The sequence below is a fragment of the Macrotis lagotis genome, chromosome 1 (assembly GCF_037893015.1).
Source record: "Macrotis lagotis isolate mMagLag1 chromosome 1, bilby.v1.9.chrom.fasta, whole genome shotgun sequence".
Taxonomy (NCBI): domain Eukaryota; kingdom Metazoa; phylum Chordata; class Mammalia; order Peramelemorphia; family Peramelidae; genus Macrotis; species Macrotis lagotis.
The window spans coordinates 250411937-250439884 of record NC_133658.1 but is presented as its reverse complement, the minus strand read 5'-3'; positions in this window follow the sequence as shown (position 1 = coordinate 250439884).

Below are 27948 nucleotides of genomic sequence, written 5' to 3'. Positions count from 1 at the left end.
CTAATATGACCAGAAGGGACAGTGATCAATGTTAGAGGGGATGTGGGAAATCTGGGACACTGTTGGTGGAGCTGTGAACTCATCCAACCTTTCTGGAGAGCAATTTGGAATTACATTTAAAGGGCAACAAAAATGTGCATACTCTTCCATCCAGCAATCCCACTACTGGGTCTATACCCTGAAGAGAGTATGAAAAAGGGTGAAAACATCACTTGTACAAAAATATTCATAGCAGCCCTGTTGGTGGTGGCAAAGAATTGGAGATTAAGTGAATGTCCTTCAATTGGGGAATGGCTTAACAAACTGTAGTATGTGTATGTCATGGAACACTATTGTTATATTAGTTAGAAGCCAGGAGGGATGGGAATTCAGGGAAACCTGGAAGGATTTTCATGAACTGATGCTGAGCAAGATGAGCAGTACCAGAAGAACATTGTACACCCTAACAGCAGCATGGGGTGACTGTCAACCTTAATGGACTTGCTCATTCCATCAATGCAACAATCAGGCATAATTTGGGGGTATCTGTGATGGAGAATACCATCTATATCAAGAGAAAGAATTGTGGAGTTTGAAAAAAGACCAAAGACTATTACCTTTAATTTAAAAAGAAAACATTATCGTATTATGTAATTTTTCTATCTCTTATACTTTATGTTTCTTCCTTAAGGATATGATTTCTCTTTCATCACATTCAACTTAGATCAATACATACCATGGAAAACAATGTAAAGATTAACAGACTGCCTTCTGTGGGGGGTGGGGGGAAGTAAGCAAGATTAGGGGGAAATTGTAAAATTCAAAATAAATAAAATCTTTCTTTTTTAATTTATTTTTTATTCTCATTTTGTACAATTTTTTTACATTAATAAAATATTCTTGTTTACAAGTAAACAAAATACCCCTCCCCCCATGAATATAGATAGACTTGCTTGGGCGAAAAAAGTAAAGGGGAGAGAAAAAAAATTAAAATTAAAAAAAATAATAGTAATAATTGTAGGTATGGCCAGGTGGTGCAATGGACGAAGCACCAGCCCTGGAGCCATGAGCACCCGAGTCCATATCCAGCCTTGTAAACCCAACAATCACCCAGCCATGTGACATGCAAGCCACCCGATCTCCCCAATGCTCTACAAAAACCATAAAGAAGAAAAAAAAGACCCAAAATAAAATAAAATAATAATAGTAGGGGTGGCAGAGTGGCAGACAGAGCATTGGCCCTTGAGCCAGGAGCACCTGGGTCCAAATCCGGCCCCAGACACCCAAAGATCACCCTGCTATGTGACCCCAGGCAGGCCACCCAGCTCCACTTGCCCTGCACCCTCCCCCAAATAATAATAACAAAAAATGTGCTTCAGTCTTTGTTCCAACACCAACAACTCTGTCATGGGTGGATCACATTCTTTATGATAAGTCCATCACAAAAGTTACTTCCATATTTTTCCAACGTTGCCATTGCTGATCGCAACACCCTCCTTTCTTATTTCTCCACTACCGTGTACTATATTTTCTCTCTCCTTTCACTCTGACTCTGCTGTAGGGTCGCTGAGTGGCACAGCAGACAGATCCCTGGTCCTGGGGCCAAGAAGCCCTGAGCCCCCATACCACCCCTTAGGCCCAGAATCCACCTGGCCCTATGGTCCTGGGCAGGCCTTCCAATCCCAGCCCCTTGCAAGAAGTAAAAAAGAAAATGTGTTATATCTGACCACTTCCCCCCATGGTCCATCCTCTCCTCCTTTATTCACATCCCCACCCCTTCCCCCTGCTACCCCCTCCTTCTTACTCCAGATGTCTATACCCCATTGAGTATATATGCTGTTTCCTCTTCTAGCTATCTCTGATGAGAGCAAAGGTTCCCTCATTCCCCCTTGCCTCCCCCCTTCCATATCATTGCAATAGCTCATTGTAATAAAAAAAAAATCTTATTATGTGAAATATCTTGGCCTATTCCCCCTCTCCTTTTTCTTTCTCCCATTCCATTTCCCTTTCTTTCCTATTGACTCCATTTTACACCATATTTTATCTTCAGATTCAGCTTTCTCCTGTGCTTCAACTATAAAAGCTCCCTCTACCTGCTCTATTAACTGAAAAGGTTCATATGAATATTATCAGTATCATTTTTCTATACATGCAGTTCAGCCTCATTAAGTCCCTCGTATTTCCCCCCTCTCCTCCAATTTCCATGCTTCACCTGAGTCCTGTATCTGAAGATCAAACCTTCTGTTCAGCTCTGGCCATTCCAAAAGGAACATTTGAAATTCCCCCTGGTTCATTGAAAGTCCATCTTTTTCCCTGGAAGAGGACATTCGGCCTTGCTGGGTTGTTCATTCTTGGCTGCATTCTAAGCTCTTTTGCCTTCCGGTATATTGTATTCCAAGCCCTACGAGCTTCCAATGTAGTTGCTGCTAAGTCCTGTGTGATCCTGACTGCAGCTCCATGGTATTTGAATTGTGTCCTTCTGGCTACTCGTAATATTTTCTCTTTGACTTGGGAGTTCTGGAACGTGGCTATAATATTACTAGGGGTTGGTTTTTTGGGATCTCTTTCTCGGGGGGATTGATGGATTCTCTCCATTTCTGTTTTGCCCTCTGCTTCTAGAATATCAGGGCAATTTTCCTGTAGTAATTCTTTGAAAATGATGTCAAGGCTCTTTTCCTGATCATGACTTTCAGGTATTCCAATAATTTTTAAATTATCTTTCCTAAATCTGTTTTCCATATCAGTTGTTTTTTCAATGAGATATTTCACATTTTCTTCTAATTTTTCATTTTTTTTGGTTTTGAAGTATTGATTCCTGATTTCTGGTAAATTCATCAATCTCCCTGAATTCTATTCTTTGTCTGAAGGATTTGTTCTCCTCAGAGAGTTTTCTTATCTCTTTCTCCATCTGGCCAATTCTGCTTTTTAAAGCATTCTTCTCCTCAATAACTTTTTGAACTGTTTTATCCATTTGACCTAAGCTGGTTTTTAGCATGCTATTTTCTTCAGCATTTTTTTGGATTTCTTTGACTAAGCTGCTGACTTCATTTTCATGTTTTTCCTGCATCTCTCTCCTTTCTTTTCCCAGTTTTTCTTCCAACTCCCTCATTTGATTTTCAAAGTCTTTTTTGAGCTCTGTCATAGCCTGAGCCCAATTTCTGTTTTTCTTGGAGTCTTTAGATGCAGGAGCTTGTGCTTCCTCATCTTCAGACTGAGTATTTTGATCCTTCTTGGTCTCATTTGCAAAATATTTCTCAATAGTCTTCCTTTTGTTTCTCTGCTTGCTCATTTTCCCAGCCTGGGCCTGGTTTTGGGGTGCCTCCTGAGCTTTTGGGGCATTCCCACAAGGGTCTCAGTGTGTGAGGCTCTGTCCTCCCTCCTGGTCTGTGAATGACCATAAGCGCCCCTCTCTGCCACGGGGCCGAGGTGGGGGGGTGGCGCTGCTGTTCTATGGGGAGGCCTAGACTGCGATCAGGATCTGAATGTGTTCAGAGCCTCAGAGTCGTGTTCCAGGGGCAGAGGACAAAACTCTGCAGTCTCTCTTCACTCCCCTCGCTAGGTTCAATGGGCTCATGCCCTGGGGGCTCCTGCTTACCAGCTCTGCCTGCTTCTGTTTCCTGGATCAGGGTTGGGGAAAGACCAAGGTGCTGGCTGTGTGCCCTGAGGGCTGGGCTCCACATGCTTGCTCTGGCAGAGGTCCCCTACTGTTCCCGCACTTTGTGCCGGTGCTCCGTGGAGTATAGCTCAGGAGACTCCCCCGCTGCTGTGAGCCACGACTCCCAGAGCCCTGGGGCTGCCTCCGGGAGGCTGAAGTTCTTTGGCTCTGGTGGGCCACCCCTCCGGCGGGCTGCCCCTCCAACCCCGGGGAGCAGAGTCTTTCTGCTCTTTTCCAGAACTGCCTCAATGGGTCCCTTTGTAGGTTCTGTCTCTCGGAAGTTGAGTTAGAATCCTTAGCTTATGAGTTTTATCAGAGAGCTCCTAAGACTCGATCCCTTCATCTAAAATCTCTTAAAAAAAAAGAAAAGTGCTTCTTTTCCCTTGTCATAGAAAAGAAAAGATACTCCTGTTGCTTTACTAAAGTTAATTCCTCTACCTCAGTCCTTAATCCCAGTTACTTCCATCTCCTTCAAGAATGTATTCCAGTAGTCATGCCCCCTTTCTCTTGCATCTTCAATCTCTCCCTCTCTACCAGGTCCTGATTTATATACAAACATGTTTTGATTTCACTGATCCTTTTTAAAAAGTTTTACAAACTTTCCCCTGATGCTTCTTTCCCATCCTGCTGCCATTCCATTCCTCTACAACTCTTTGAAAGTTGAAGTTGAAGATAAGAAGAAACTTCTTGTCTGCTCCAAATACCTCTGTTTCCTAACTTCTCATTTCTCCCCAATAGATTGCCTAATAGACTACTCTCCTGAACCTATTCTTTCTAAAGTCATTTAGTCCAATGGCCTTTTCCCCCAATGGACAGATTTTGGCACTGTTCACCTCCTCCCACTAGATATGGTCCTCTCTCAGCTGGAGAGATAATATTTTTTCCAACTCCTTCTCTTAACTTTCTAACCATGACTTCCTTGTCTCCTTTGCTATCGCTACACTGTCTTCCAAACCACTTAATGGTAGCATATTAGAATGTGAGGTCCTTGAGAGGAAAGACCTTGGTTTTCCTGTTCCTCATATCCCCAGATTTAGTGCAAGTTACATATGATGTGCTCAATGGATCCATGTTGTCTAATGTGTTATCTCAGCACCTATTCTTGGTACTCTTTTTTTTTTTCTTTCTCTATGAGCTCACCTTTATAAATCTCTTTTATTCCTAAGTTTCCAAGTACTAGAAAGCACTTGAATTCCATTTACTACCTCAATACTTCAAGGATGATTTAAACATCTATATCTCTAACCCTGTTCTCTTTTCTGAGCTCCCAATCCATATATCCAGGTATCTTAGGACAACTCCAAATGGCTGTCCTTGGTACCATCTGGTAAGGAGGTCACAGAAAATAAGCAAGAGACACAAATCCTACATAGACTAACACCTCAAACTCAACAGGCCAAAAATTCATCTTAGTCTCTTAAACCTGTACCTCTTTCTGACCTTATTCTTTTCTCCCACTAAAATAATACCTCCTCCTGACTTTAACATCTGACTGTATTGACACAATATTAGGAATAACTTGTGCTTACAATATTTTACTGTTCCCTTTACCACTCCTCATATCCAAGTTTTGCTATCTGTGTGATCTCTCAAAGTCTCCATTTCTTCATCTGTGAAATGAGGGGGTTAGAATTGAACTAGGTGATTTCTTTTTATTATCTGTATTTTTATGACCTTGTAAAATTTAATGTAATAGCAATCCTAGCTAGCATTTCTATAGCTCCTTAAGATTTGAGAGCTCTTTATATATTAAAATTTCCTCACAAAAACTCTAGAGATAGCTACTATTATCCCCATTTTACAGATGATGAAACCAAGGCAAACAGAACTTAAGTGACTTACCCAAAATTATATGCTAGTAAGGGTCTGAGGGCTGAATTAGAACTCAGCTCTTTCTGACTCCTAGACTAACACAGCATCCAATGTACCACCTAACTGCATAACAGTATATAGTTCTTTAAAATAATAAATTTTAAATGTATATGTGGTATATATGTATATGTAAATGTGTGTATGTTTGTATATAATATGCATCTATCTACTTATCCATATATGTATTGTATATATGCATACACACACACACACACACACACACACACACACACACACATATATATATATATATATATATATATATATATACAGCTATATGGAGAGGGTTACAACTAGATGGGACAGGGAATAGACAGGAAGTTAGATCCTTAGTTAAATCCAACTTCAGATAGCTGTATGACCTTGGATAAATCACTCCATCATCTTGCCTCAGTTTCCTTTAAAATAAAATGGAGAAGGGAATGGCAAACTATTCCAGCATCTTTGGTTAGAAAACCCCAAATGAGGGCATGAAAAGTTTGAGATGACTGAAATGATTCAACAACATTAATTTCTATTTTTAAAACTCAAAACTTTACCTAACAGGAGTTCAGATTCTTCTTTAAAAAAATTTAACTAAAAAAATGTTTTTTGACTAGGTGATTTCTAAGGTCTCTTCTACCTCTAAATTAATGATTCTTAAAAGATTATGTCAAGTAGCTCTTCCTTTCATACCCATAATATCTCTTAAATACTTTCCCTTCTCTTCACTCTCAATGTCACTATCCTAGTACCATCCACCAAGATTATAGCAGTGGTATACTGATAGTTCTTCACATCCAGTCTTCTTTTATAGAGTTGCCAGAAATCATTTTCATGTATAGATCTGATTATAATGTATTGTTGCTCAAAAATCTTCAATAATTTCCTATTGTTTGCTAATAAAGGTCAAACTTTTCTCCTAAGTATAATAACAACAATAATACTATACTTAATACTATAATAGTCATTGCAATCCATCTCACCACAGTTGCATTCTTGTCGCATGCAATCCTTGTCTATATTCTTCTATAAATCTTCCACAGAGGATCATCTGAAAGCTACGATGGATATTCTAGTAACACTAGGGACTCTGTACCTGCTATTCATTCTTCTTCTTCCTACATTACTGACCTACCTAGTATTTCCCTTTTCTAGTTTACATTTCTTGGATAATATCTTTTGTGCCACTTCTCCCACAAGTTGGCAAGTTGATGTGCTTCAGCTTATAAACTCTCATTATGTGTCTTCATTGGACTTTAAATCAACTGTCTTTTTTATTCTTTAAAAAGTATGCTATTCTATGGTATACATGATATACATCTATTTAGAACGAACAGAAGAATGTTGTTGCTAAGTGGATATTTTTTTTAAATCAGAGAGAAATATGGGATCGTTGAATTGGCTTATTTTAATTAATCAATAAAATAATAAACATTTATTAAGCTACTATTATATCCAGATACTTTGCTAAGTATGGAGGATACAAAAAGAGGCCAAAGACAGTCCCTGTTTTCCAGGAGCTTAGAATCTAATGGAGGAGACTAATTGCCAACAAATTTATACAAGGCAAGCTATATACAGGATAAATAGGATATAGCAGAAAAAAAGGCACTGGAACTAAGATAGCTTAGGAAAGGTATCCTATAGAAGACAGTATGTTAGCTGGGACTTAAAACAAAGTAGGGAGGTCAATAGTTGGAGGAGAGTAGGGAGGGCATTCCAGGCAACAAGGACAGCCAGAGAGAATGCCTAGAGACAGAACAAGAAGTGTCTTGTTCATGGGACAATCAGAAGGTCAGTACCATTGAATCAAAGAGTATGGTTTGGAGAGTAAGGTGTAAGAATACTAGAATGGCAGAAGGGGGCTAAGTTATAAGAACTTTGAATGCCTTTGTGTTTGATCCTAGAGGCAGTAGGGAACCATTTGAGTTTATTGAGTAAGGAACTAACTTGACCAAATGTGCTCTTTAGGAAAATCACTTTCGTGGCCAAATTGAGGAGAGACTTGAAACAGGCAGACTAACCAGCAAGCTATTACTATAATCCATGTGTGAGGTAATGAGACCTGCCCCACTATGTCAGAGGAGAGAAGGGAACATATATCAGAAATGCTGGAACAACTTGGCAACAGTTTGGATATGGGGGGTTATTAAAGATAGTGGGGGATCTAGGTTAATTATTAGATTGATAAGTGTTATTATCCACAATAAGAGGGAGGGTAGGAAGGGGAGAAGATTTAAGGGGAAAGATGATTTCCATTTTGGACATGTTGAGTATAAAATGTCTACTAAATATCTAGTTCAAGATGTCTGAAAAGCAATTGGAGAGGCAAGATTGGAGGTCAGCAAAGAGATTGGGCAGGATATGTGGATTTGAGAATCGTCAGTATAGCAGTTGTAATTAAATTCATGGGAGATAACCAAATGAAGTAGAGGGAGAAGAGGAAAGAGAATAGGACAGGTAAAAAAGCATGATTTGGAGGAAGACCCTGAAAAGAGACAGAAGAGTAATCAGATTGTTAGGAAGAGAACCTGGAGAGAGTAGTGTCCTAAAAACCTAGTAATAAGAGTATCAAGGAAGAGACAGCCACATTGTCAAGGAGAATGAGAACTGAGAAAAGGCCATTAGATCAGGCAACTTAGAGTTCATTAATGACTTTAAAGAGAGCAGTTTCAGTGGAATGATGAGGTCAGAAGCCAAATTGAAAGGTTAAGAAGAGAGAGGAAAGTACAGGTGCTGATTGTATGGGGAGTTTTTTTGAGGAGTTTAACTACAAAGGACAGAAAAGATAGATGGATGGATGAAAAGATGAAAGGTTTTTTAGAAAAGGGTATACAGAGACATGTTTGTAGGAAGTGAGACATAAGTCAACAGAGAGGGAGAGACTGAATATAAGTGAAAGTGTGAGGATGATAAAAGAAACAATCTATTGAAGATGGGATAGGATGGGATTGCTTGACTGAGGAGTCAGCTTTGGTAAGGATTAGGTCCATTTCATCATGTGAGAGTGAAAGAGGAGAAAGTGGCAGAAGACACTGAATGATAGGAAATAAAGAATAGAGGAGGAGAAACTTCAGTGAATGACATCATTTTTTTCTGTAAAATATGAGGCATGGTTCTCATCTCATCTTAGAGAATGGAGAGGGAGAACCATAGAACATTTGAGAAGAAATAAAAAGGTATTTAAGATAGAATGGGATAGTGAGTTAATAAGGGAAGTATGGAAAGATTGCCAATTGGTCATCAATGAGGGCCTAATGTACATTAATTTATAAAATGGTTGCATGATTTTCTTCAGCTTCATTCAACAATATGTGTACAGGAGTGAAAGCAATGAACAATGGGAGGGTCCAAAACGGAATCTTGGCTAGATATCATTGAAATGTGAAAGGGGATTAGAGATTCAAGAGAAGGCAGTGTAAAATTGAATTGACTCACCAAGGTGTCTCACCAAGGACAGAGCAGTTAATATAGGGAACATGGTCAAAGAGAGAATTGAGAGATTAAGAGTTTGGAGGTTACAGTGTGGATGAAGAGTAGTGGTATGTAAAGGAAGTGAGAGGGCAAAATGAAAAGTTAATAGATTATAATGGAAAAGAGGATTTCAGAATTCTTAAGCACAAAGGTACATGTGTGGGTGATGGTATAATCAAGAATATGACCATCTTTATATGTGACTGAGGTTGAGTGTAGGAGTAATTCATGGGAGGTGAGTAGGTTGAGGTACTGAGTGGTTAGAAAGTTTGAGGGAGAATCAATATATTTATCAAAGTCTTCTTGTATGAGGACAGGATTTGGGGAAGTGAGAAAAATTGTAAACCAGGTATCAAACTCATTGAGGAAAGAGAGGGAATGGCCCAGGGTGGGGGGGATTGAGGACAATAGCTACCAGAATTTTCACTGGGTGGTAGACAGGAATAGCATGATCTTTAAAGGGACAGAGTTGATGGAGTGGTGGAGGAAGGGGAAGAATCTGGAAGTAGCAATGGGGAGCAAAAAACATTCCAGCTCCTCCACCTCAACCAATGAGCCAAGGGAATGAATGAAGATTTGTATTTGAAACAGTGGTCAGAGAGGCTCTAACCTCCTGAAGAAGCTAGGTTTTAATAAGAGCTTGTAGATAGAAGGGGGGTGGGTGGAAAAAAATTAAGATGAAGGGAGTTTGTTATATGGAACAAGCACTCCAGAGGGTACAATGGAAGGACTTGGTGGAGTTATGAGTTGGGATGGGAAAGTTGAAGGGAATAGGAATGAGGAATCAGGTGGTAGGGGGTATGGAATGGAGATTAGAAGATGATTTGTAGAATTTAGTCATTGGGATGTGAGTATGTACAAGTGTGAGAATGTTCAACTTTGAGGCAGCTACTTGTGGCAGTAGATAGAGCACTGACCCTGTTGTCAAGAAAACGTGAGTTTAAATTCAGTCCCAGATCCTGTGTGACCCTGCAAAGTCACTTAACCCCTATTGCCTCACAAATACAGCAACAAAGAGAAAGCTCTTTATTGAGAGGAGGGTGTCACTCCTCTACCCTCGGCAGGAGATGAGAGGCCTGAAGTAAAACACAGGGTTGTTCTTCTTTGCATTGAAGGTTCTCAACTGGCAGTGGGAGGTGAACGATACTTTGTGCTGGTGCAGGCAGAAGTGGTTGTTTTAGGGCATGTGGAAGATGTCCAGCCTGGTCCCTAGCAATGGTTCCTCAGGAGACACTTGAGCCCAGCAGGAGATGAAGGCTCAAGGTACTAGCAACTGAGAAGGCTAGCTATAAGATAGCAGCAGGAAGTGTGCAGATGGAACACACCTGTCCTGTCCTGTTCTGACCCCTAGCAGTCTTTGCTCAGGGGGCATTCCAATCCCAGTTTAAGTTCTGTCTTTTCCAAGAAGTCTTTCCTGATCTTCCTTAATCTTAGGTGCCTTTCTTTTGAGATTGTTTCGTTTATTTTATATACTTCTTGTCTGTATGCAGTTGTTTGGATTATCTTTTTCATTCGCCTGTGAGTCTCTTGAGAATAGAACCGTCTCTTGGCTTTCCTTTGTATCTTCAGCACTGAAGCACAGTGTCAACATAGTAGGTGATTCATAAATGCTTGCTGACTTGACTTGGTTTGTTATTTATCTTTTGATTTGACAGGGGTCATTTTCCAAATGCAGAACAGCCTCCTTTTTAATCCTGGTCCCAGTTCAAGCCCATTTGCTGTATCTATCCAAGATATATATATACTGATGGCCCAGTTCTATGGGCTGTTTAAAACTGCATATCATTTTCTGGACAATCATCTTGCTTTTACCTGATGGGTAATCATACTGATGTGTTTTTGAATGATCATAGGCCTCATAAAAAGAGCTTTGCTGTATTCTGGTTCTTTATGCAATCAGTTACAATGTCATTTGCAAATAGAAGCTTCTAAAGGAAGCTTGGACTTTGCAGGATAGCCTCCAAGGAAGTGTTAAACATATTTAGTGATCATTCACTTCCTTATTGTATACTTTATTTGATAATTTAAAAAATCAGAAGATTGTTGATCAAAATTATACATGTTGTAGAATCTTTTTGAAAAGTATTCTATGAACTCAGCAGATGCAAAGGGGATTCTTTGTGAGAAAAAGCCTTTAAATTTGTATTGCGAGCTATCAAATAATTTTTCTTTCTATAGTCAACAAATAAGAATACAGTAGTAGGATCTTGTATACAATCTATTATCAGTCATATGCTAGTGAAGTTATAAAACCATTGTGAAAGTCTATTTCTTTTTCATATTTTCATCCAAGATAGCCTTCTCATAAAGATTTTATATAGACACAAAAGTAGGCACTGTTGCTGTCTTTTTCTAGATTTGTCTGATTCTTTGTGAACCCATTTAGAGTTCTCTTGGCAAAGATATTGAATTAGTTTGCATAGAAGCTAGTAAATACTGCTATCTTCTTCTTCATTATTTATTTTTGATCATAATATAATTTATTACTTTTTTCCAATTGCTCAGTATCTTTCTCTATTTTAAAAGTCTTGAAAAACTATCTTCAATTCTTTCTTTTTTTTTTGCAAGCCAGTGGGGTTAAGTGACTTGCCCAAAGTCACACAGCTAGGTAATTATTAAATGTCTGAGACTGAATTTGAACTCAGCTCCTCTTGACTCCAGGGCTGGTGCTCTTATCGCTATGCTACCTGGCTCTCCCCTTCTCAATTTTTTCTTAACTGTGACTTCTTCAACATATATTTCTTCATTGTGTACTTGTTCCAATTTGGTTGCTCATCTTCTTTAGTGACATTTCTACTTGAGCACTTAGTACATCAGGCAATAATAGATTCAAGTTCAAATGTGATGGTTCCACCATCATCAAAAATTAAAATTATTTCTTGTTAAAATGCTGACAGATCTGGTTCATTTTTTTATGTTTGTTGTCTTCCTTCCAGTTTAATTTATAAATCATGTAGGATGAAATGGCTTAGTTATACAGCTCATACCATGTTTTTCTGCATCCTTCACCATTCTTAGCTATTTTGCACAGAAATACTATTCATAATCTCCCACTATCCTCCAATATAGCAGTTTACAAATGAGTTGTTATTCTAAATCATTGTTGCCCTCTGTTAGCACATCTCTACACTTGGTAAGGAAATCAAATTTTGCTGGTTAATATGGTTTCCAGGCTTCTTCTGCCTCTGTTTCAGTAGTCATTTTATGTTGGTTTAACTTCCAATTTCAGAGTTGAAAAAGCTCCCAGTTTCTGTCTAGTCCAATCCACACTTGGAAAACAATACTCTCTATAACATGTCTACAAAGTAGTCATCCTAGCTTTCCTTTAAAAGTTCCACTACTACTAGGGGTAGCCAGACCTATTTCTGTATACCTTTAATTCTTAGAAAGTTTTCTTTTATATCATGCCTAAAATGGTCTCTCTGCAATTCCTATCCACCCCCCCCCCAAAAAAAAAAACATACACTCACCAGCCCTCCCGGCATTTTTCTCAAGTTTTACTGAGGACAAGCAGAACAATGTTAGTCCCTTTGCCATAGTATACAGTTTCAGATACACAGAGACATTTCCTCATTAAATTTCTTCAACTCCTGACCATTCCTAAAGTTTCTTTAACCAGTTTTCACATGGCATGATTTTGAGGCTCTTTACCCTTTTGGTTGAACATCTCTGAACACTAAAAGTGATACATTTCCTTCTTAAAACATGGCATATAGAAATGAAGACAGTATTTCAGATGTGGTCTGATCAGGGTAGAACATGCTGGTGCTATCATCTTATTTCTATTTGCTGTACTTCTCTAAATGTTGCCTGAGATTTTGTTAATATGCTGGCTTAAGGGAATCTTAAGATTGACTCCTGTACAGTTTGAAATTACTAAAATTTCTACATTTTTCAAGGAAATTGCATTCTAGCCATGGCTACCCCATTTCAGTTATAATTAGATTCTCTAATATTTCTCTGCCCCCCATCATTTCTTTTGTCCATTTCTTTTTTAAAAAACTCAGTCAATTGTTTGAAAATCTTAGATTACAGCTCTTGTTAGTAGACTATTTACAATATCTTCTGATTTTTTTTTTCCATTTTTATAGTTTGGTGCTGACTTTGGTTTTTGCCCTATCCAACTGTACACAAACAACTCATGATATCCTCACCAGTAACCAGTCATTTCCTTTATTCTTTATATTACAGTTTAATGTTTTCCATATCCATGCAAGCTGACTTCTTGCTCTCTTGTAGAAAGTATTCATGATCTAGACACTGTAAATTTGTAAGTGGTCTAAAAATCTTGGGCCCCTTTCATTTCTTGATACCAAACAATGTTTTCCAATTTCTTTCCCCCGCCCCCACCTCCCCTGTGCTTACCTTCCCACTGAAGTCACTGACTTAATCTGGAGGACCACATCAAGTTATTTGTAGAATTATTCTGTTTCTTGGTCCCCTGCAAATGATGCTGGCATCCAAGCCACAATTATCTTCATGGTGGTCTCTGCCTTTACTCACTATGATCACTGAGAGGGTAGATGATCAAGTATCCATGACGTGATGTTTCTTGTTGCCCTTGGGCATACAATGAAACCAACCTGGCCAACTCCTTGATTTGCCTCTCCAAAGAGGGCCTGGGAGTCATCCTTGCATTCAGCTCTAGCTTTTCTCTGTGCTGTGTAAATAAACATCTTAAGAGAGGGGAGCAGAGGTTACCAAACTCCACTGAGAATCGAGGGTTTTGAGTTGTGCATAAAATAAATATGTTGCAATTATTTCCCTTAATGAACAATGTGCCTCTTAAAATCCATCTGTGAACAATTATTGATTTCTATTGTTGCAGGAGGGTGAGGGGGTGGGAATTTATTCCCATTTTTTCCATTGTCTAGACTCCTAGCTTCATGCTGGTTTCAATAAATGTGAAATAAACTGGACTCCCATGTCATTAACAAAAATTAGTTTGCTATGTGCAGTTCATGCTTTCATGAGCTCAGCTCAAGGAATTTTTATTTGCAGCAGTTTTGTTCATTAAATAATGAAGCCTTTCAGTCTGTCACAGCCCGAGCTGCATTAGAATGAAGGACTGACACAGAGGTTGGCTTTTCTACACACCCCTTTTGTTCAGGAAAGGAACAGGACCAGAATTCAGGGACAGGCTTTTGGACCCCGGGGAAAAAGTTAGCCTGGGGGCACACTTGGTGCTAGTAGTTCTTCCTAATCTCTGGGTAGATCATTGCTTTTTTGTTTTTTTTGTTTTGTTTTTTGTTTTTTGTTTTTTGGTGGACAGGCAAGAAGGAAGAAGTTATATTAACAGGGAAGATGAATAGTCTTAGCAAGACAGACCAAAGTTGGTTTCAAAAAAGAGAAGGTAAACATGGGACCAAAAAAACCTAGGTCTGAGTTCTTTATCACATTGTATTTGTCATCAAAAACTGTAGGCAGGTCACTTAACCTTGTAGAGTCTCAGTTTTTTCATTTGTAAAATGGGGACAATAAAGAATGCAGCACTTGCCCCATAAGGGACCAAATGAGTTTTAAAACATGAAAAGCACTTTACAAATCATAAAGGACTCCTTTATAAGGGGCAACATGGAGCAGGGGAAAGATGACTGGATCTAGAGGCAAAAGACCTTGGTTCCAATTCTGACTGGGCTATTCTGTGACCTTGGGCAAGTCACAATCTCTCTGGGCCAAACATCCAGACTTAATGACCTTTCCAGTCTTACCCAGTCCTTATTCTAGGATCCTGCGATGATTATTTATTCAGAAGTATTAAAGGAAGAGATGTATCCATCAGAAATTACTTTTGGAAATGTGAATCAACAATTCTTTCAATAAAGGGATCATCACAGATGCTAAATGACACTCTGGGAAGGTCAGAAGACAGTCTCTTAAGTGCAAATATGTTCCTACCCTTAACACACAGGCTTTCTGATAGAGGCATATGTGTTATTTAATAACAGTAGTATGTAATGTGTGTGTGTGTGTATATAAAACATATACTATATAATATTATATAGTATATGTGTGGTAATACATATTATATATAATAATGGTATATAGTATATATAGTAATATATTTAGTAATGTTAATATATTTAATAGTATAATAATATTATTAAAATTAGACAGATTATTAGCACATAAAGAGAAATATAAAATAATCTGGGTTAAATAATGGGAGAAATCATTTCAATTGGGGAATTTCAATCATTTCAATTTGGGAAAACATGAAGGTTTCCTAGGAGACATGGATATGAGAACCTTAGATCTTGAGAATCTGAGATCTGGCAATGACATGCTGTATGATATTGGGTGATTCCTTTCCATTGCCTGACACCCACTTACTTCCTCTGGTAAATGGGGAGAATGATACTTAAAATCAACATGTAAGAGGGGAAACAGAAGTTTCCATTTTCATACTATTTCATAATATTATTATTATTTGAGATGGACCTTAAAGGACTTCAGGAACAGAGATTATGGGAAGGACATTTCAGGCAAAGGGAACACTATGACCAAAGTCACAGAAGCAGCATAAATGAGATATGGAGGGGTTGTGAATCATTTGGTTTTACTAAAGTATGGAATATATATATATATATATGTACATATATATATATATATATATATATATATATATATATATATATATATATGGAAGGGATAAAGCTGGAAAGATAGGATGAAAGAATCAGGAAGTTGTATTTCATTGGGACCTATGATTTCATTGATTTTGGGACCCTCTTGATGAAGATACTTCACCAACCAGATTAGAAAAATACCTGTTCTGAAACTTTTACCTATGCACATATGTATGTATATATGTACCTGATCTCAGACACTTATTAACTATGTGAACCTGGGCAAGACACTTAACCCTGTTGGCTCAGTTTCCTTATGAAGCTAGAGAAGGAATGCTGAATTACTCCAGTGTTTCTGCCAAGAAAACACCAAAATGGAGTTATGAAAAATCAGATATGACTGAGATTGACTGAACAATAATAAACACATATACACACCATGTATGTACATGCATAAATAGGAATGCATATAGACATATACAAAGGTATGTAAATACATATAATTGTGTATTTGTAGATTATATATATGTCATAGGCATCCCTTGATCCCTGATTTTGAGGCCAGTTCTCTAGAGACTATTTTCTAACCATTAATCTCAACCTTTCATTTTATTTTAAAGCAAATGGGGAATCATAGGAAATGTTTGAACAGGATAGCAGTGATATGGCCAGAATAGGTTGTTAAGATGGTGACTCTGCCAGCTTGTTGGGATTGATAGAAAGTGAATGATTCCCAGAAAGCCAAGATGTCCTGTCAGGACAATATTGCAGATTTAGGCCAAGGAGCAAGGCCAAATCCCTGTTGAAAGATGAGTTTCCATTTACTCTTAAACAGTGGCAGCAAGATCTGCAATCCCTTCTAATCTTGTTATGAAACTGCCTTGCATGTGATGGGCTTTTATGGCTCTGTCTTTTCTGGGAAGAACTCGGCGGGAAAACAAATTTGCAAATGGCAAAGCCAGGTTATGATAGAAGACGCCATGAGATCTCTACGCATGTTGATGTGCTCAGTGTGACATTAATGGTATCAAATTAGCAGCCTCAGCAATATTAACTAATTTCCTTGTTGAGACGGTGACATTTGTTTGGTAAAAAGGGATCATTAGACATATGCAAACATTCCATGTGCAGTGGAAGGTCTTTGGGCCCTGACAGATGATAAATGAGAAAATTACAGGTTGCAGGAGAATGTAAATATCATTCTTTGTAAATCTGTCCCTTGGCAGGAAAAAAAATGTTCCCCTCCAAGCAACGACGCCTTCATTATATTCTTTTCAGTTAGTAAAGAATGCTGGAGACTGTTTTACATACATAGACACATCTTCATTTGTCTTTCTGTTGGGTTTTGTTGTATTGGGACTTTTTTTCTATCTAGTTAAGGGAAGGCCTTGGCATTCTGGGAGAAAGAAGCTCAGAACTTCACTTGACTGGTTCTGGCTACTGTTAATCAGTCCTGAATCCATATCCCTGGTTTTCTCCTACTAACAATCAATTGAGCATCCACGTGATTAATAAAGAAATTCATTTATGAATTTGTGGAGTATAGAATATATAGTGTCAGAGCTGGATGGACCTCATTCTTGGCACCATGCCTCTGTATATCCTGTTTGTATATATTTTGCATATTTCCCTTTTTACCATGGCCTCTGTGAGAACAAGGTCTATTGCCTTTCTTTGAATCCCTAGTACTTAGCTCAGGGCTGGGGTAAGTACTTATATACAGTAGGTACTTAATGAATGCTTCTTGACTGATGAAAAAATCATTCAAAGTCAAAGCTGAAATTTGACCGTTGTCTCTTGGATTGTACAAGATTATAAAGCTCTCTGCATGGTCCCCAAAAGTCAATGCACAAGCAGAGAATGGGGAAGAAGGGTCTAGAGTGAAACAGATGTAGAGGTTTTAGTGAATCCCTTGGGAAGGGTAGGCAAAGATGATGATACAATCTTGGGCTGTATTTAAGACAGGCATGTCATTGATAAGAAGGAGGGAAAAGGTCCTCTTCCCTGGTTTAACCATGTTTAGAGTAGAGTATTCAATTTGGGAGGGTGACATTTTAACATAAAACTAAAATGTGTTAAGAGGAGATTGAATAGGAGGGTGAGAGGACTGAGGGCGATCATTCTTCTAGAAACAGAGGTAGTGAGCTTGGAGCCAGAGGACCAAAGGGAGAACTGAGAACTCTCTTCATGTATTTGAAGTCATAAAGAAGAGGGATTCTATTTTTTTTCATTGGGTAAGTTGGTCAATAAACTTTTATTAAATGATCTAAACATAGGCAAAGACAAAGGCAAAAGACATCAATGGTGAGAAGTTCCAGGGAAGAAGATTTAAATTACATAGAAGAAAGAATTTCTTAATTCTCCAAAAGTTGAGTGAGAGCTCTCAAAATCATTGATCCTAGTCTTGAAAGCAGTGAGAAGATGTAGCAGATAAGAATGCTGAAACTAGAGTTGGAAATATCAGAGTTCAAATCTTGTCTCAAAAATTTACTTAACTGTGTGACTCTGGAAAAATCACTTTAACCACTGCCTGCCTCAGCTTCTTCATCTGTAAAATAAGGATGATAATAGTAGCTACTTTGTTGTTGTGAGAGTAAAATGGATATTTGTTAAGTATTTTTAAAATCTGAAAGCATGATATAAATGCAAGCTATAATAATAATAATAATAATAATTATTATTATTATTATTATGGATTTAGAACTAGAATGCATGTTAGAGGTCACCTATTTCAACTCCTTCATTTTACCAATAATAAAGTACTACACTCTTCACTATGGTTCTTAAGAAGAGATTAGATGGTCATTTTAGGTTGTTCAAGATAAGAATAGAAATATATTGCTAAATTCAATTTTTCCCAATTTATAAAAATTTATTTAAATTTTTTCCAAGTACCTGTAGAGATAGTTTTCAATTTTCATTTTTGTAAAATTTTCTCCCTTTCTCCCTCTCTGCCTCCTCATTGGTAAATTTTTAACAATCACCTTGCTTTAAAAAAAGTACTGTAAAGCTTAATTAGCATTAACATTTTCTCTATCATTGTCTTAAATCTAGACAATCAATAAAACAATTAATAAAGACATGATTTGTAACATTTTCTAATTTCAGAAATGTAAATACACTGAAAATATAACAGTTCCTTTAATCCCTTTGAGCTGACTCAAAGTAGGGATATTTTGGAGACTGAAGCATTTCCTGTTTAAGTCCAGGTTGGAGTGGATGATTTGACTGGAAAGATGACAGATCTGGCATCATGAACTTGGGTTTAAATCCTAGCTTTGTCACTTTTGTATCACCTTGGGCAAACCAATTTTTCTCTTTGTGCCTCAGTTCCTTAATATATAAAAAAGAAACTTGGATTGAAGGAAATTTAAGGTCCATTCTAGCTTGAAATTTAGAATCAATGACCTTAGAGAACCTGCTCCAGTTTTGAATAACTGATTGTTAGGAAATTTTTCCTAATAATTTCCTAACAAAGTTTAGGAGAAATAAGTGTTTCTAAATCTATGATCTGATGAGCCATCCTGGGAGGTCCTTTTAAACTTGTTAAAATTTCTATAATTCTTTGTCTCATAATCCAGTGCCCTTCCCATAACCTACTTGGTCTTTATTAATTTTGCATTATTTTGTATAAAATCATGTGTGTTTGTGGTGTGACCCCAAGTGTATTGTAACTTCTTCTGTGAAGGGACCACGTCTCCTTTTTCTTTTGTGTTTCTTACATAGGTTGCCTTTGGGCTGTGTGTAGAAAAGCATATAACATTTTATTCTTTTTCCTTTTCTACATGAATATGTCTTAGAAGTGGATTAGAAGGCATCTTTATTACTTCCTTAGAGTTTTGGGGGTATTAACTCTAGTATGATTCTTTTACTTCTAGAAAGTGCTTTACAAATATTATCTCATTTATGTAATAATAATAGTCTTCTTTTTTATGGTACCTTTTAGTTTATAATGCTCTTTCCTCACCCAACAAACTCCTTAGGTTAGGAAATATAAGAATTTTTATGCCCGTATTCCAAAATTCAGAGGTTAAGTGACTTGTTGAGCATCTTCATCTATACAGTCTTGTTGCAGAACAAAGGTCTTCAAAGACACAGATTCAGAATTGGATGGATCCTTACTTAGAGTTTTGCCAATTCCAAACTTTCCTTTGAGATTGGGGCTCCTAGAGAAGAAGCAAACTGATTTTGGTTCTGACCCCCAAATCAATGACTTTCCTAAGTTGATCTTAAAAGCTGATTTATTGGGTAAAATGTAACTTCATTTAAACTTAAGGGGGGAAAGGACATTCTTGGATTTCTCCCAGAATGATAAGAGGATGAACTCATTATAAATACAGCCAAGGGACTAGTTAGATCACTATAGCTTCCATTTCACTAAAAATCAAAACAGTGGATTTAGCTCTGGGATAAACAACTATTTTTGTATTTTAGAGTCTCAGCAGTTTTCAGATATCTGGGTTGAGAACTTTGCCTATAGATTTTTAGCCAAATGGAAACTGATAATGGAATTATTTCATTCGCAGAACAGAAAGAGAAACTGTAAGTTCAGCTGATTTCAACCTTTTCCCCAAATGATTATAAAAAAAAATAAAATTCTGTTTTAACCTTAGACTATTTTGCTGTGATAAGAATCCTTATGAAATCTATTTTTAAGTAATTGAAATGTAAATATTTTAAATAGCATTGTCATTTAACTTTGTAAATTAACCATTAGCCACAGTTCTACTTTTCAACATATTTTCCTTTCTTCCATCAGCTTTGTGCAGCTTAATAACATTTCATAAATTACTTTCCTGTTAACTCAATGCATGCTATTGGGCTGCCCAGAAAAGTTCAGACCCTCAATCAGGTTGCAATGCTTGAACCACACAGTCAGGCTTCTTTTGTCTATTCCAACACTCTGCTGCTTCTGTCCTCTTTCAGAGAGAAGCAACTTGGGTTTACACCTAGGTGCAGAAGTGCTTTGTATCAAACCTGAGGACCAGGGACTGGCTACTTTCTCCTATCAACTCTTGTGCAAGCTGAAGGCAGCATCCTTCCAGAGTTACTGGAATCTTGGATATATATATATATATTCCCTTTTGTGACAATTCCCATCTATTCTTAATTCTATGGCCTTGGGCAAGTTAGTTCCACTCTCTGGCCCTCACTGTTTTATTCTATAAAGTGAGAAAAATTAAATCCTATATTTTAATGATCCTTCTAGCTGCACCATTATTTTATGTGGTCTAAGGTCTATGTGGTATAGAGAGAAAGAGGAGTTGATCTTTGACTCAGGCAAAATCTAGCCTCATTTCCTGCTTCTGATACTTGCTTTGTGACTATAGGCAATCCACTTACTCTTTTTTAGTCTTTGTTTCCACACCTGAAGAATGGGGAGCAATATCTATCTTCTGGGATTGTTGTGAGGCTCAAATTAGGTAAAATAAATAGTGTTTTGTAAATCTTCAAGTTAGATAAACAGATAAACAGAAAGATGATATAAACAGTAGAGAGATATAGATAGATTACAGAAAGATATACAGCTATCTCTTCCCCATCTCAGAGGTTAGGAGCATGGCAACCTCATGACCTAGAAAATCTGCATAAAGGTTTTTTGACTGGTCCTTTATATCGAAGAAGTCTGATATTTTTTATTTTACTTTTATTAAGTGCTTATAGTACCTTATTGTAAAATTTGGATTAAGTATTTGATTATAGGTTTTATTATATAATACTATACATAAGGAGAGGCTAGGTAGCATAGTGGATGGAGCACTGGCCCTGGAGTCAGGAGTACCTGAGTTCAAATCTGGCCTCAGACACTTAATAATTACTTAGCTATGTGGCCTTGGGCAAGCCACTTAACCCCATTGCCTTGAAAAAAAATACTATACATATATTTTATATATTTCTGAGTTTCTAAACTTTTGCTTTGTCAACTATTAATCTTCACATATTGTCTGCAGCTTCTGTGAAATACCCCCAAATTTTCCATTTAATTTCTTATGGTGACCAATGATATACACTGAAACAATGATGGGAAAACCACAATGTGAAAGGGATAATTGTAGCTAGATAATAGAGATATATAGATAGATGGTAGAGATATATAGAATAGTGATAGATAGACATAGATAGATATAGATAGATGACAAATATAGATATAAATGACATACATGTTTGTATGTATATGTGCATATCTATATTATCATGATTCTAAATCTCACTTTTTGTCTCAGCTCTAACATTTTATTTTCTATGTTTTAAGAATCCTCAACTCTAATATTTTTGATGTTCTTGGGTTCTTTCTAAGTTCTAATTCAAACATATGTTAAATGTCTACCATGTGAAATACATTTTACTTGCACAGTAAAGATAGAAAGTTGAAAAACCCTCAAGGAGCAAAGGCTGAGTCTCATTTGGAAAAGTAAAGTCAAGTTAACAAACATTTATTAAGTACCTTTTATATGTCAGGCAGAGGAAGGAGGGAAAAGGTGTATACAACATGTATAAAAACAAGTATGAAAGTATGAGATATTTTAAAAAAGGAGTAGGGGTGAGGAGGGAGAAGATCTATGTGTTTTTTAGGAGAGAGATCATTTTCATATGGAATGAAAAATATCAGAAAAGAGTTGTATGAGTAGGGCCTTAAAGAAAGGAATAGACTTCAACAGATAGGGATTGAGACTGGGGGTTGGGGAACAATCTATTCCAAGAATACAGGAAAATGGCAGCAAAGGTTTGAAAGTGGGTGAAAGAAGACCAGTTTTTTCTTTCTTTCTGGAATATAGAACACAATATTATGAATTAAGGCTGAAGAGGTACATTGCAGCTGGATTGTGGATTGTCTTGAGTTTAAACTATTGATAGGCAGTAGGGAGCCACTGAAGGATTTGAAGAAAGGTGTGATATGATCACAGTTGTGCATTAAGAAATATTATATAGGTAGTAGTGTGGCTGGTAGAACAATTAGAAAGCTGTTGAATTGTCTAGGCAAGAAAAGGTGTCAACCTGGACCAGCGTCATGATGGTAACAAAGACAAAGAAGGACTAAATTTGAGAGTCATTTCAGAGAGACAAATGACAGGATTTGGATACTGATTGGATGTGTGGGGATTATAGATAGAAGAATCAATAATGACTGACTGTAAGATTATTTACTGATGCTTCAACTTTCTCTCCTCTCAGTCTCTTCTTATCCCTAATCATCCAATGGCTTCCTCTCACAATCCTCATTCTCCTTGACCTCTCTGTAGCCTTCAACACTGTTGTTGATCACTCTCCTCTTTGATATTCTTTTCTCTGTTGGTTTTTGATACACCTCACTTTTCTGGTTCTCCTCCCATTTAGCTGGCCATTTCTTCTCTGTCTCTTTCGTTGGAGTCTCCTCCAGATCCTGCCCTCTAACCACAGGTATCCTTCAGAGCTCTGTCCCAGACCTTCTTCTTTTCTTCCTCTATGCTAGTTCACTTAAGGATCTCAGAAATTGCCATGGATGTAATTATCATCCCTATAATGCTGATTCTCAAATCTTCCTATCCTGCCCCAATCTCTTTGCCAATCTCCAATCCAGCATCTCCCAACTACCTTTCAGAAACTGCAAACTTGATGCACAATATGGCCAAAACAGAACTCACTTTCTTTTTAAAACCTTCCTTACTCCTGACTTCCTAATTATGGTAGAGAGCAACACCATTTTTCCATTTCTTCAGGCTTACAACTGGGCAGGTCACTTAATCCCTGGCTGCCTCAGTGTCAACTAGGTCACACTCAGTGTATAGAGTGCTGGTCCTGGAGTCAGGAAAACATAAGTTCAAATCTGACCCCAGATTCTATAGTGTGACCCTGGGCAAGTCATTTAACCTCTGTTTCTCTTAGTCCACTGGAGGAAAAAATGGAAAATCACTTCAGTATCTTTATCAAGAAAACTCCATGGATAGTGTTGGCATGCAATGGTCCCATAGGACCATAAGAATCAGACACAACCAAACCATAACAATAAAATATGCTCAATGCAAGAACTACAAAGTTTTCTTTAATATGATATAGGAATAGCTAGCACCTCTTTTTACTAGAATGAAGAGAATATTAAAGGGAACAAAATTAAATAGAAATGAAAAGGTAAGTGAAAGACAGGTTGTGAAGAACTTTTAAAAAACTTTTTTAAAAAGATTTTTATGTTTTAATTTTCTCCTTGAGGTAATAGGGAACCATTATGGATTTGTAAGTGGGGGGGGGACTGGACTTACATGGGCAGATCTATATTTTAGGAATTTTTCATGTGGTAGCTAGGTAGAGGATAAGATGAAAAAGACTGGAGATAAGAAAAATCATTAGGAAGCTCTTGCCGTATTCTAGGGAAGAGGTGGTTGCTGTTTGTCCTTCCTTATCGAAGAGGATCAATGGCATCAGGAGGGTAATGTTATGACTTGCAAGTGAATTGGATTTCAGTGAGGCAGGGCTGTGCAAAGTCACTAGCCTCATACTCTCCTTTGTAGCCATCTGGGTCCAATGACAGGATATAGATCAGGGTGACAGGTGATGGCCCCGGATAAGAGAAGAGGTGATGAATGCCTGAATAGAGGTGTTCCAGAGGAAGGATTGACTTGATTGAATTGGTGGATCTGGAACCATGCCTCCTGTAACTGACCTCCCTTGAAGTGTTTGCCAAGTTATGAAATCATTGAGTCAAAGCAATGAACGGTTTCAATGCCTTTCCTGGAACAACACCCATGTTTTCCAGAATTTCTGTGCTGCTTTCGCTATACCTTACACTACATCCTGATAGTGGGAGAGATTATAGACTTTCTGAGTTTGCTTTTTTACTGTCTACTTTTGATGAGTTTCTAGCTATAAGGCTCTCATGCAGTCTGACCCTTCCCTTTATGGTAGAATAGTGTATTCTTAAATTCTCAGTGGTTGTTAAAGTGACAGTTATGCTGCATTTTTATGGTAAAATACTGTTGCCATTTTGGGCCCTTGGAAAATGCTGTTTTATATTATTCTTCTGGTACCTACCCAGCTAAGGGAAGGAAGGACTTACTTGATAAGTGGAAAGGGGTATATTGTCACTACTCTACCCTTCAAAAATGACACTGATATTTCTAGGCTTTTTTCTGCGTTACATTGCTTATTAACTGTTCAACAATGAGCAAGTCGGTTTTAGCTCTTTTGAACCTCAATTTTCTCATCTATAAAATGGGAATAATAATCCCTGCCCTACCTCCTTATCAGGACTGTAATGCAGATTCTCTGGGAGGTAATATGTTATGGAAGAGTCATATGAACTAGACTAGAATCTTGGCTTGGCAGCTTCTTACTACCTTGTGTCACTTTGGACAAATAGCTTCATGTCTGAGTCTCAGGGTTCTCATCTATAAGATTTGTATAATAAAACCTTCCCACCTTAAAGGATAGAAGGAGCAAAGTTTTATTTTTTTGTTATGTATCAATGTACATTATAATTTATTTTAATATAAATAAGTACTCTCTCTATATTACATAATGTACAATTAATATTTGTGGTATTTATTTATTCTTATTTTATTATTTGTTTTTGACTCTCTGTGACTCCATTTGGGAGGTTTTCTTGACAAAGATACTAGAGTGATTTGCCATTTCCTTTAATAGCACATTTTATATGAGTAAATTGAGGCAAAAAAGATTAAAAGATTTTCCCAAGGTCACACAGAATTTGAACTCAAGACCTCTTAGTTCCAGGTCAGCAATCTTTTTGCTGTACTAGTCAGTTGCCTATTTAAGTCATTACTTGTATTAAACCTCCTAGATCATAGGATTCCAAACTAGAAGAGATTTCAAATCCTTCATTTTACATATAAAGAAACTGGGAATCTCCAAAGAAGCAGAACCTTGCTCAGGGTTCACCAGGAATATATAATAGATTTGTGATTTAATCCTAAATCCTCTGTGTCAATCCAGTACCCTACATTGTTTTGTAAGGATAACTTAAATAGTGATAATTGGGGTGACAGAGGAGCAGCAAAAAATGATTTGCTTTTTAATATTAGCAAGTTTCAAACCAATCTTGCTGTCATTGTTATAGGTAAAGGTTCTCTTTCCCTCCTACTTTGAAATAGTTTAAAAATATGTTTTGCATTCAGTGACTTGTAAGTAATTGGAATCCCGGGAAGATCCTATTAAGTGAGTTAAGATACAGGGTAGAAAAACAGAATATAACAGATGGCAGCTGTTTGAACCACACCTTTGTGGGAACTGATGCACACATGGACAGCACAGAAAAGGAAAAAAAAAACAAACAAACCACATATTTACTAAATGGCCTTAACTGTTCATGAACTACAGGTCTGTTGGAGTTCAGATTAATAGAGGGCAATTGTGTTTTAAAAGCCTCTTTTTAAAAGTGCTTTGCAATTACCAGTCACCTTTCATCGGAAGAGTTCAAAGCCACTTTGCTAGCTTTAATTCATTTGAGTTTGCGGTAGCCTGGTGATATAATTAGGTCTTAATGTTCCGTGTCAATTGGGAGGAAAATGGCCAAGTTTTCTGGACTTGCCTGTAAAATGTCCATTTCTTATTCTATTCTCCTGACTTAACTGACCAAGAAAAACTAGGGGACCAGGTATTAGTTCTATGATTGTGGACCACCTTTTTACCCTGCTAATCTTCACTTTGTTCTTGGTAAAATAGAAAGAGCTTTGATTTTGGACTCAAATCTTAGTTCTAGCCATATGACTTTGGGCAAGTCACAACCTCCCTTGGATTATTTCTTCATCTGTCAACTGACAGGGGTCAGAGTAGATGGAGTGGAAGACTAATTTAATGACTTGCAAAATGGAGGAGATAGTACGTTAATACTTCATGGAGTTATTTTGAAGATCACATAGAACAATAATAATAATAATAATAGCCAGCATTTTTAGTGTTTTAGTTTGCTAAATATGCTACAAAAATACATTATGTTACAAAACTAATTAGCTCAATAGTTGCAAAGTAACTGGATGTGACCTAATGTGGCCCTATAAAAAAAAGTGAACTTTGGTTCTTCTCACTTGTAACTTTTCATTTTATGCTTTGCATTATTTAATTTTCTTTAATATTATTTTGTCCCTTGGTTATCTCCTTGGGGGGGGGGAAGTGGAGTGAGTTAGATCAAATCTGTGATTTGATAGACACAAGGAACTTCTAATGAGAAAACTTCCTCTACAAGACAGACCACCAATTGCCCTGCAACTTTTGTAGTCTCAGAAAGCTTCTCAGAGCATTGAGAGAGGGTAAATAACTTTCATAACCAGCCAGTAAGTGGAGGAACTTGAGTCTCAGATAATTTTAATTCTGAGGCTAGCTCTTTACCTTCTATAACACACTGATATTTATCTGATTATCTGCGGAGGAAATTTTAACCGTGTGTTATTGAATTAAGAGAAAAAGATATTTGTCCACAGTTGGGGTTAGGGATTCAGGGAAATTTTGAGTTTCTCAGAAGCTAGGACTAGTTAGTACAACAGAGAGCTGAATAGGACAGATAATTTTAGAAAATTAATATAATAATAATAATAATACAAATATTTATATAATACTCTAAGGCTAACAAAGGACAGGATGGAAAAGAAGGAATATCAGCACAGGCAAGAAAAAATGAGATAGCTTTAGATCTAACAATTTAATTTATTCTATACCTTATCTGGTCTCAGACTATATGATCTATCTTGATATTTTCAGTAATCCTGTGAAACTGTTGTTGTTCATCCTTCATTCTCAAAGAGAACCAGTGACATCAGGAAGGTGATTTCTTGACTTACAAGTGAATTGGATTTAAGTGAGGCAAGGTATCAACCTCATTCTCTCCTCCAGAGTCATCAGAGTCCAATGGGAAGACAAGAGTCAAGATGACTGGTGATGGCCTGGGATGTAGAGGGAGATCCTGAGCTTTTTAAGTTAAGGTCTTTCCCAGGTAGATTTGTGTGAGATAACACCTATTCTGTGATTAAAGACTGGGTAGGAATTAAGACAAAAGATGGCCAATTTGTCTTCCCAAAAAGAATCAATCTGGGTTTTTGACCAAAATAGCAAACCATGACTATTTGCACTCCCTCTCACTCTGTGAGGTAGGTCCTGCTATTATCTCAATTTTGCAGATGAGGAAAACAAATCTGAGAGAGTTATTTATGTACCTTGCCAAGGTAACCAAGCTTATAAGTATCTGAGACAGTCTGAGACTTCAGACTTTCAGATGAGCTTTCTGTCCAATCCTTCACCTATCTACCTATTAATTTGAAAAAGATACACTCTGAGATTTACTTGGGAGTACTGGCCCTTCTGCCTATATATCTTCAATAAATACTTTATTGACTTAGATGCTTAGTAGGAGTACATTAAGTTTTCACAAGTTATACCTCAGATCATAAGCTCTGATAAATCTTGCTAAATTGTAAAATTTCACTGAATAGAATT